The 12,187-nt window shown below is 45.6% G+C and overlaps 1 pseudogene; it reads right to left on the bottom strand.

Moving 5' to 3' along the window:
• Nucleotides 1-11,261: 11,261 nt before the first annotated feature.
• On the bottom strand, nucleotides 11,262-11,874 carry LOC114637205 (annotated as a pseudogene).
• Between the last annotated feature and the right edge of the window lie 313 nt (nucleotides 11,875-12,187).

The raw sequence follows: 12,187 nt of genomic DNA, 5'->3' as shown, positions 1-12,187 counted from the left end.
CTCTCTCTCTCTCTCTCTCTCTCTCTCTCTCCTTGCTTTCTATAAAGCCTTGCCCCAGTAGATGATTGGGGCACCTCATCACCAAAACCATCCTGCGAGATGGTGGTGCACTGAGGTAGCTCGAATACAGCCCCTGTCTGTTTTGTGTGTGTGTGTGGGGGGGGGAATTCAACCTTTCCCTGACACTAAAACACCACTTCCTACAATCCCCGTAACTCTCAACAGTGCTGTAATATTATGAACCCATCAAGGGGTTAATGTTTGTTAGGGCAGAACCTTCTGATCTAACCCTCACCGGAAATGTCAGTACTCAAGACATGGTTACACTGCCTTTTTTTTGTTTTTTTGTTTTGTTTTGTTTTGTTTGCTTGTTTTGTTTTTCGAGACAGGGTTTCTCTGTATAGCCCTGGTTGTCCTGGAACTCACTCTGTAGACCAGGCTGGCCTCGAACTCAGAAATCAGCCTGTCTCTGCCTCCCAAGTACTGGGATAAAAGGCGTGTGCCACCACTGCTCTGCACAATGCTTTTTTAAAATCTGCGTATTGTATTTATGTGTAGTGTATGTGCCCGCTTGAGTGTATGTGCACAGTGTGACCACATGTACCCAGGGAGGCCAGAAGAGGCTACCCCACTTCCTAAAACTGGAGCAATAGGCAATTGTGAGCCACTGGATGTGGGACTTGAAACCGGAACCATGGTCCATTGCAGGTATTCTTAACCGCTGTGTCACCTCTCTTCTAGCCTCGGGTTTGTTTGCGTGTATTTTTGTTGTGGTTGTGGTTGTTGTTGTTGTGAGCACCATATTTTAAAATTTTCAATGCTACATACTTCATCTTCACATCATTTTCAATACCATACGCTGGAGTCCAGCTCCAAACGTTCCTGTTCTTGCTTTGGGGATGAGGGGGTGGGTGGATAGGCACAGCGGCGGGGACAAGACTTGGTCTAGTGAGATAATTAGGGTTGCTTTTTAATATTAAAAGGGTTACCTCTCTTAAGTCTAAGTTACTTTGCAGCGGTAAACTGACACGCCTCTCTGCCTTCCTCTGAGGCTAGAAACCGCAAGTCTCTATTGTTTAGCACCTGGTCGTTAAACAGCGGGAGATTAAGTAACCTTTGTAAATTCAGAATGTGAGTGAAAGTGGAAAGAAGAAAAGGAATCATTATTTATAAGTTCTTCTCTAAAACTTCTCCAAAAATTCGCTCTCTAGAAATTCTCTCTCCCGCAAAAAAAAAAAAAAAAAAAAAAAAAAAAAAAAAAAAAAAAAAAAAAAAAACAAAAAAAAAAAAAAACCCTCTTAATTTCTAAGTTATTCTACTCTGCTGTACTTCTTCCTCCTCCCAATCTCGCTCCTGACTCCTGCATGTAATAATATAACAATGTCATGCAATGTAATTGGTCCTAATTTTTTGTATCTTTCTTTCTTTTTTGTTTGTTTGTTTGTTTTTTGGTTTTGTTTTTCAAGACAGGGTTTCTCTGTGTAGCCCTGGCTGTCCTGGAACTCACTCTGTAGACCAGGCTGGCCTTGAACTCAGAAATCCGCCTGCCTCTGCCTCCCAAATGCTGGGATTAAAGGCGTGCGCCACAACCACCCGGCCTTTTTGTATGTTTCTAGGGGAATAGATTCCATGTTTCTTCAAAGCATCCCCCGCTTTTTAAAAACAAACAAACAAAAGTTCACTAAAAGTTTGAATATAAATTCAAATCGTAAATTGAATAAGTTTACAGCAGGGCTGAAGAGATGGCTCAGTGGTTAAGCGCACTGACTACACTTCCAGAGGTCCTGAGTTCAAATCCCAGCAACCACATGGTGGCTCACAACCATCTGTAATGAGATCTCATGCCCTCTTCTGGTGTGTCTGAAGACAGCTACAGTGTACTCATATATAATAAATAAACAAATCTTAAAAAAAAAAAGAAGTTTACAGCAGAGAATGTTTACCTATGTTCCCACTAAAACTAGACATCCTGGAAAGATGGCTCAGTGGTTAAGAGCTGACTGCTCTCCCAGAGGTCCTGAGTTCAATTCCCAGCAACCACACAGTGGCTCACAGCCATCTATAATGGGATCCGATGCCCTCTTCTGGTGTGTCTGAAGACAGATACAGCATACTTGCAGTTTATACTAAATAAAGAAATAAATAAGACTAGATGTCCATAATCTGTCAATAGCTCTACAGTTTCATGGAGAGTTAAAGACTGTAACTAAGTTATCATTGGAGTTTTGTATAGATAAACTCAATCAATATTTTATCTTCTGTCCTTGCACGTATAATAAATTGTTAATTCTCTTTTATGACTTTGGTTGATTGTTTTACAACCCCTTGGTTTTTGTTCTAAGTTGTAGATGCCTGCTTTCTGTCTGAGAGGCAATAAACTCCTGACACTTGAAGACTGGCAGAATTTTCATTGTAGTAGTCATATCAAGGAAGGTTTTTAATAGCAGTCTTGGTGTAAAGGGCTTCATAATTACTAGTATAATTTTAAGAATTCTTATAGGATCATCATTAAGGATGAAGAAACCATCTATTTGTCTATGTAGCATCAGTACAAGACAGTACATCTTCGTTGATATGTAGAAATCTGCCCAAAATTGTGGGCTAATACCTAGTGATTGTTACATAATATTTAATAATAACAGGAAAGACTTATCAGCTAAAAGTAGCAATCCTATGATGAAGTCTCTATGAGACCTTACCTCATAGAGCTCACAGACCATGCAAAAGTGGTCAGCCACCTCTAGGAAGGCCACCTGGCAGCCCTAGCCTATCCTAGATGGCTCCAAAGAACTAGAAATATAAATTACAGAAACTCATTAGAAGATTTCTAATTTATTTTATACAATTTTGGCAAACTCAAGTAAGTGCATTAACACATTGTTTATATTGTAAGGATGTGCGTGCTTAAAAAATTGATGTTTCTTCATTAACGAAAGACATTCTTTTTGCATATCTTTATTCATTTTAGTTTTTATTTTATGCTTTTATTGATGTGTACCTGTGTGCCTACGACATGAGTGTGGGTACTCCATGGAAGCCAGAAGAGGGTGTTGCCTTCCCTGGAGCTGGAGTTACAGCCAGGCAGTTATAATCCACCCAAGGTGGGTGCTGGGAATCAAACTTAGGTTCTCTTGGAAAGCAGCAAGTGCTCTTAACCACCGAACCGTCTCTCCATCTCCTACATCTGTCTTTTTGAATGACATTTATGTTTTTTTTTTAATCTCTTTGGGTGACTGAAAACGTGATGAGGACTCATGTCTCTCATGAGATTTGATCAATCTCATCAAAAGACTTGGATTGTCAAGATGGGCATAGTGGAACATGTCTATAACCCAAGAACTCTGGAGGCAGAGATAATGGGATCACCAATCTGAGAGCAGCCTGGAGTGTACCTACAGCATAGGTATAGCCAAACACTATCTCAAATGAATAAAAACAGGTGTTGGGGCAGGGGTATAAACAAAATACCAGATAAACCAAAGCTTAAATGTATAGAAACCTACTATTTAGTATCGGGCACACTCATGGTAGATATATTTATAAGCAGGCAAAACCACACATTCATGTAAAATAGAATGAATCTGTTTTAAAGATTTACTTTATTTATTTTATGTATATGAGTACACTGTAGCTGTCTTCAGACACACCAGAAGAGGGCATTAGATACGCTGCCCTCAAATTCACAGCTTTGGAAAGCTATTCGGAATACAATCTTACAAAAATTGACTCACCAGGACTCTATTTCTCTCTTTTTGTAACTTAATGTTTTTATTGATTATTTGGAAATTTCACATGATGTACCACAATCCCATTCACTTCCCAGTCCTCCAAGTTGACCCCCCAAATGCCCGCCCCAAAACAAAAAAAGAAAAAAAATACCAAGTCTAATTTGTGTTGCCCACATGCTCACTGAAGCATTGTCAAACTCTCAGTGCCCAGAGAGCTTAAAGATACCTGATTTCTTCCTCACCACACCCACGACAGAAGCCATCAACTGTGAAGAGGTATACATGTCATCATCCTTACCACAATTTAAAAGTTCTCTTCAATGGCTTCCTGTCCAGTTTTTTTTTTTTTTGAAAGGGGGGAGATAAGGAAGAGGTTCTAACAGAAGCCTTCTATGTCTCTCATTCCCAGCTAGGAGCCTGGAGTCATCCATACCTTGGCCTTTATAGTCAGCAGCACGCATTTTGGACTTCCACGAGGTTTCTGGCTACAGCATGGAGCACGGTGTCGCCCTCGGCAGCGTGCATTTGGAACTTCCACTCGGTGCTGCAGGCACTGGTTGTAAAGTCGCCTCAGATCTGCAGGTATCAAACGCGTTCTGAATTTCTAGATCTGCCTGATGGCGCCCCGCTGCTGGCAGCTACCCTGGTACCCTACACAGACCCGCGCTGATGAGTGGGGGGTCGGGAGGGAATCAGCTTCTTCCGGGAGGAGGGGCGGTCAGGCAGAAACGGGGAAACCGCGTAAATGCTTCGTAAAGGCGTCCATCGGACTCTCAGCCCCCATCTGAATTCATTTCCCGAGTCCGCATCCAACTCCCCTCTGGGAGTCTCCTCACTGGGGAGACTAGGAGGTGTGAGCAACCCTCCTCACTGGGGTCTCTGGAAGAAGTCGGGGTCTCACCGCGTGCCCTCCCCAGGATCACACTTGATGCGGTATTTCCACACCGCTGTGTCCCTGACCAGCCTCGGGGAGCCCCGGTACATGGAAGTCTGCTATATAAAGGACAACCAGTTTCTGCACTTAGACAGCGACACGGAGACTGCGAGAATGGAGCCGCATTTGTCGTGGGTGGAGCAGGAGGGGCCAGGACTATTGGGAGCCGGAGACACAGAAAGCCAAGAATGAGGAGTAGACTTTCCTGGTGAACCAGAGGACCCCGTTTGACTACTACAACCAGCCCTTTATATTCAGCACCACGCCATTTTGGACTTCCACGCGGGTTCTGGCTCCGCATGGACCACAGCATCTTAAACCGTCCTCAGTTTTATCATTCTCGCCTGGGCACTCAGCTCTGTTCAGTCATCTTTCCTTCCAACTTCGTGAGTTCACTTTTTAAAAGCGTCTTTCCATGGACCTGTCCTTCGAATCAGAGCCTCCATGGATCTCTCAGGCTCCCCTGAGCTGCTCTGCAGGCTGCAGGCTGGAAATGGAGTGTGTTTGGGTGGATGGACTTGAAGGGCTGAGCCCAGATTACAGCCGAGTTGGACAGCCCGCAGGCGGCAGGCAGCTTCGGGACCAGAGTTTTATCCCAGGGATTGACAGAAAGGAAGAAGCCTGTCTCTTGAAATTTGTTATGAGGCTGTCACAAACGTGTGGTGGAATGCACACACTCACCCTGACTCCCCACCAACAGGATGTAATTTCAAACACCACCACCAACAACAACAACACAAACAAACAAGCAAACAAAACCCACCAGCTTTTGTCCCACCTGTCATTTTCTGACCATAATGAGCACAGAGTGTCCCTGGCTAGGAGGTGTGAGCACACCCTCCTCATCCCCCACCCACCCACTCTGCCTGAGTGTACTGACTGTCAGGAGTACTGAGGGCATGGAAACCAGTCTGAGGAGGGGAAAGAATTCCACATTTAAACTGGAGCCAACACAAAGTGATTTTTACTGCATTCTTTGCAATGCAGCTAGCTGTTTCTGCTGTGATCCGAGGAGGCAGCAAAGCTTCAGGATCTCTGAGGATTTGGAGGATTTCCAGGCTAGTGGGAGCTTGGTAAACACGGAGGGGGGGGAGGGGGACCCGGAAAGAGAGAGGAGGAGGACTGAGAACCCTAACTTTGTATCCTTCAGAGCTCAAAGCAAGAATATGAAGAGGAAAGTGGAACTGTCAGCCTAGGAAAAGGACAAAAGGTTTGAGGCTGACTCATCCACTCTCCTGCCCTCCACTCTGGTTCTCTCCTCTATGCACCCCTCCACTCTGCTCAACTCCACTCCTCTCCACTAGGGTCCCCTCCACTATTTCTCACCTCTACTGTGCTCCCTTCCTCCCTGCTAGCCTTCACCTCTGCTTTCCTCCACTCTTCTCTTCTTTACTCTGATCCCCTCTACCCTGCCTCCTACTCTCTACCCTCCAGCCCTTCCTTTGGCCTCTCTTCTATTTCCTCTTACTGTCAAATTCCAAAAACAAACAAACCCAGAACTGCCAGCACCTTGAGATGTTTTAAGAATTTATTCAGTGTTTTCTTGATATGTAGTAGAGGACAATGACTATATCCCTGATATAAATGAGTGTTCCCTAGCCAGGCACGGTAGCACACATTTTTTTTTTTCTTTTTTGAGACAGGGTTTCTCTGTGTAGCCCTGGCTGTCCTGGAACTCACTCTGTAGACCAGGCTGGCCTCGAACTCAGAAATCTGTCTGCCTCTGCCTCCCAAGTGCTGGGATTAAAGGCGTGCAACACCACCAGCCTGGCCAAGGTAGCATACATTTTTAATCCTGGCACTCAGGATGCACAAGCAGGCAGCTTTCTGAGTTTGAGGCTAGCCTGATCTACACAGGGAGTTCCAGCACAGCCAGGGGGAGGAAAACTCTGTTTTGAGCACCACCCCCACCAGATCCTCACCCCTAAGTCCCACCTCCACCCTGACCTCTAACCCCACCCCTGAAAAAGAAATTTTCTGCATCTGTCCCTCAAGTACATGAAGGCCATGGGATCTGCCCATGGCCCAGGAAGAAAACTGGGGCCTATGGTCCCTGAGAATGTTTGCCCCACCCCTGCTTGATCACCCCAGACAAGAGATTTGCAGTCATCCCAGCAGCCTCTTATGCTTTTGTCCAGTGCTGCTGGAGAACTTGTGGGGGTGATTTAGTCTCTCTGTTCATCAGGAGGGCTGCTGTGCCCTTGGCTTGGATCCTCTTCTTGGAGCTCCAGTGATTCCTGCTCATAGGGTAATCTCAGGTTTCCAATCCTTCCCTGTGAATGTGGAAGAAATATCAATATTGCAAACCATGAACATTACCTGTGTCTATCACAATTACCTCAGTTAAACTAGTATGTTTTGAGGTAATTGAGAGAGTTTTCTGCAAAGCTGAGAATAGGAAAACAAACAAACAAACAAACAAAACCCAAAAAACAAAAACCACCCAAAGATTTGAGATCTATAGAGGTGTTGCCTGTAGCCCTCAGAGAGTGAACAGGCTCACCAAGAAAGCAGGTAGAGGCAGGAGAGAAGTTGATAGTGAGACACGCTCAGCAGGGACAAGCAGTTTAGTCAAAAGGAAAAGCAGAAATTGACCTTCAGAAAAACCAGCAGGATTGAAGAAATAATTCACTCAGGTCAATGTTAAATGGCTCTGTAGTGGTCAGAATTGATCTCCAACTTGACAGTATCCAGAATATCCTGGGAAAGTAGTCTCCAGGTACACCTGGAAGACTTATCAAGAGTAGGTTACTTTCTGGAATGCCTGGGAGACATTGTCTTCATTAGGTTGAATTTGGAAGACTCTTTCCTAATATGGACAGAACTTTGCCCTGAGCTGGAGTCTTACACTGCCAGGAGGTGGCGCCCCGCGCGTTGCTCCTGCCGCTGGCTGCTGTCCTGGCCCGGCGACACAGACCCTCAATGGTGAGCCGGGTGTCAGGAGGGAAATGGCCTCTTCGGGTAGGAGCAGGGGCGGGGACAGAAAAAGGGAATCCGCGTAAATTTGTCACCCACAGGACCCTCTGTCCCCTTCTGAACCGGTGTCCCGAGCCCCGCGCCCAACTTTCTTCTGGAGCTCTGCCCAGCTTTCAAACTCCGGAACTCTGCTCCGGGGTCTTCAGAGGAAGTCTGGGTCTCACCGCGTGCCCTCCCCAGGCTCGCACTCGCCATGGTATCCTCTCACCGCTGCGTTCCTAAGGGCCTCGGAGAGCCCCAGTTCATGGAAGTCATCTACCTGAAGGATAAGCAGTTCCTGCACTGAGACAGCGACGCAGAGAATCCAGAGATGGAGCGGCGTTTGTCCTGGATGGAGCAGGAGGGGCCCGGACTATTGGGAGCCGGAGACACAGAGAGCCAGATGAGAAGACTTTCCAAGTGAACCAAAGGATCCTGCTTGGCTACAACGACCAACCCTTTAGTCATCAGCAAACACTTTGGACTTCCACGCGGGTTTCCGGCAACGCATGGACCACAGCATCTTAGACCATCCTTAGTTTTATCATTCTCGCCTGGGCACCCAGGTCTGTTCAGTCATCTTTCCTTCCAATTTTGTGAGTTCAGTTTTTAAAAGCGTCTTTCCATGGACCTGCCCTTCTCCAGGGACACGTCAGGCTCTACAGACTCCTCTGCTGCCACTGCCTCAGAGACTCGATGGGTCTCTCAGGCTCCTCAGAGCTGCTCTGCAGGGTGCAGGGAGGAAATGGAGTAGGTATTTGTGTGGACAGACTTGAAGCACTGGATCTGGGACCGAAAGACAGCCTAATTGGTCAGCCTGCAGGTAACAGGTAGCAGCGGGTCTTCCTCTATTTCTCTTTTAATTTATCAAAGCGATGGTGGCTTCCTTTACAAAGCTTCCATGTGCTTGTTCCTTTTGCAGGAGTCTGATGGAAACAAATTGCTAGTTACAGTTACTTTAACCCGCTACAGCACTCTGGTACATGGTCCAGACAGTTGTAAAATTGCATTAAACTTATGTTAACTTTACATTTAACCCCATATTGGTTTGTGCTAACCTGGATGTAAATTTTGTTCTTAATAACTTTGTCTCATAATGTTTCCCACACGGTTGTACATTATTATCACCTGACTCACGTTCTGTATCTTTACCATCTATTAGATTCTATTGTGGCCCCATGGATGGACCCACTTCTGAGGTACATGAACTACTTCTCCTTCTGCAGAGTCGGTTTTGTCAGCTTAAAAGAGAAACAGTACTCCTCATTCCCTGACTGGTGATCTCTGAAAGGGAGCCATACACATCAAATAATAAAATAAAAACAATATAAAGGGCCATCAAGAAAGGCACTTGCTGCCCAGTCTGAGGACCTGAGTTTGATCTCTGGGGTCCACAAGACAGAAGAAGCTTGAAATTTGTTCTGAGACTGTCACAAGCACTTGGTAGAATGCATGCATACATCCCAACTCCCCACCACCATAAAGTAATTACACGCACACACACCACCACCACCACCAAGAACAACAACAACACAAACAAACAAAGATACAAAACACACCAGCTTTTGCTCCATATGTCATTTTATGACCATTATGGGATACAGAGTGGTGTGACCACATCTCCATTTTCCCTCAACTACCCACCCACCCCACCCCATCCCATGTACTAAGAGTCAGGAGTAGTGTGGGGAAAGGAACTCAGTCTAGGGAGGGGGACTGAGAAATGCATTGATTCCCAGCATTAACTGGAGACAAGTGATGTTTACCTGCCCCCCCCACCCCCGTTTCCTTGCTATGCAGCTAGCAGTTTCTGCTGTGAGAGCTGGTACTGTGGAGCTTAAGGATCACTGCTGGTTTTCAGGATTCCCCCTGGTAGTGAGAGCAGGTCTAGGAAATTGGTAAACACACAGGGAGGAAGGGGGAGTTTCACCCAGAAAGAGAGAGTAATTTTGTATCCTTCAGAGAGCAAAGAGAGAAGAGAAAGTATACAAAGTAAAAAGAGGAAGTGTCAATTTAGGAAAAGGACAAAGGTTTGAGGTTGAGTCATCTACTCTGCTGGCCTACACTGCTCCCCTCCACTCTACCTCAACTCCCTGCTCTCCAGTCCTTACTTTCACCTCTCTTTAATTTCCTGTTATAGAACAAGCCCCCCCCCCACACACACAAAACCATAACTGCCAGCACCTTCACATGTTTTAAGAATTTATTTAGCATTTTCTGGACATGTAGTAAAGGACAATGTCTATGTCCCTGATAAAAATGAAGTGGTAGCGCGCGCCTTTAATCCCAGCAATTGGGAGGCAGAGGCAGGTGGATTTCTGAGTTCGAGGCCAGCCTGGTCTACAGAGTGAGTGCCAGGACAGCCAGGACTACACAAAAAAACTGTCTTGAAAAACAAAAACAAAACAAAAAACAAAAAAAAACAAAAAAAGAAAAGAAAAAGATAGAAAAGAAAAGAAAAAAAAAGAAAAGAAAAAGAAGAAGTAGTGTTTCCTAGCCAGACATGGTAGCACAAATTTTTAATCCTAGCACTCAGGGTGCAGAGGGAGGTGGGTCTCTGAATTTGAGGGCAGCCTGATCTACCCAGGGAGTTCCAGGCCATCCAGGGGAGGGAAACCTTCTTTTGAGCTGCACCCCATCCCCACCTCTGAAAAATAAACTTTCCTGCATCTGTCCCTCAAGAACCTGAAGGCCATCTGATCTATATATAGCCCAGGAAGGAAACTGAGGCCTGTGGTCCCTGAGAATGCTTCTCCCACCCCTGCTTGATCACCCCTGACAGAGTTTTGCAGTCATTCCAGCAGCCTCTGATGCTTTTGTCCAGTGCTGCTGGAGAACCTGTAAGGGTGATTTAGTCTCTCTGTTCATCAGGAAGCCTGCTGTGCCCTTGGCTTAGATCCTCTTCTTGGAGCCCCAGTGGTTCCTGCTCATGGGGTAATCTCAGGTTTCCAATCTTTCTCTGTAAATGAGGAAGAAATGTCAATATTGCAAGCCATGAACAACTTTTCCACCCCACATACCCTTCAGCACCATTACACACTGTCCCCTGCATGCTCAGTTTCCTTTCCTGTTTCTCCCATAGATGTGAAAGAAAAGCTAAGAGGGCTACCTACCCAACACACCCAGAGAGCTGCACCTCCCAACACTCCTGTGGTGACCACAATGGCTGCAGTCTCCCAAAGCCTGGGACTAGAAGAGACCCAAAGCAGTCTCAGCCTGAAGGGAGAGATGTCCTAAGGGCAGAAAGAAAAATCACAGTCAGGAAAGCATCCCTTGCTTCACAGAGAAGGAAGTTTGTTTGTTTTTTTCCTCCCTGCTGCTCTTCAAAGTTCTATTTCACTAACTTCAGGTCAAATTTCAACAAAATTGTTTTCTGGTCAATTACTGAAATTTTTTGTCTTCACAAAATGGTAGTACCAAAAGATTTGTGTGTCAGGGAGAAGAGACCACACTTTAAGAAGCATTGCATTTACTCATCTTCCACAAGACAACAGAGTTAGTTTTCTGTCTTTTCAACAAAACAAAGATTTAATAGGATCTGTGAGGGGAGACAGGCAAACCAGACTGCAGACGCTCTTCAGCTTGTCAGAAGTCAGACCAAGGAAAACCTAGTCCAGACCTATGTATAACAGGTATCAGCATTTTCACTTCTTTTTCTGTTGCTGCAACATCTTTCTTCTTTTAATTATCATATCATGTAGTTTCTCAAGTCTTTCCTTTAGCCTGTCTCCTAGGATTGCACAGGTGGCTGCAAATGCCAAGGAGTGGATAAGTTCAGTTCACCCATTGCTAACAACTTCTCAATCTCAGAGAGAGAGTGTGAGAGAGAGAAAGTTCCTCCTGTCTTTTTTTGTTAGCAACTATAAGCACAGGCAGTGAGTTCCTGATTTTCTGATATCCTACTTATTTTATGAAGTTGAGACCTATCTTCTTCCATTCTCTCAACATCAACAGTGTCCACCGTAAACACAATGCCATCTGTGCAATGGGTATATGACTTCCACAGTAATCTTAATTTCTCTTGTCCACCTACATCCCAGAAGTGAAGGTGACTGTTTTGGAATTGCCCAAAGTATCCTTACTTTTCTCAGTGTTAAGTCCTTTGGTAGGTATGGTATTTACAAAGTCCTTGAACTGCAGCGCGAATAAAACTGTTGTCTTTCCAGCACAGTCCAAACCCAGAATAACAATGTGAAAGAACTGAAAGGAGAGAAGGCAGGACAGGATGGAAGTCTGGTCTGACATTCCATTTGCCATTGCTATTTCCATCCGCAAGTGGTGTCCCAAACTGAAGTTCTTCTTATCTGCTTAGGATTTCTCTTCCCAGGTGATCCAGCAACTGCTGGTTGAAGGTCCCAGGTCGTCGCCCCCGCGGCTGACAGCCTCTACCAGAAAGTCTGTCCTCCAGCAGCGGCCAGCGGCCAGTGGCCAGATACCTGGGCTGCTGCCTCTGCCGCTTAGCATCCAGCAGGGCTGTGTTCCCAAGCCTCGCTAGGGGCTGTGCATGCTCACCAGCCTAGGCTAGGGGTCAAGTGGCTCTGTCCCCCAGAAGGAAGCTCTTAAAGCAACA

Source organism: Grammomys surdaster, unplaced genomic scaffold (genome assembly GCF_004785775.1).
Source record: "Grammomys surdaster isolate TR1022 unplaced genomic scaffold, NIH_TR_1.0 125231, whole genome shotgun sequence".
Classification (NCBI taxonomy): domain Eukaryota; kingdom Metazoa; phylum Chordata; class Mammalia; order Rodentia; family Muridae; genus Grammomys; species Grammomys surdaster.
The sequence above is the reverse complement of the archived record's forward strand: the minus strand, read 5'-3'. Positions and strand labels throughout refer to the sequence as shown.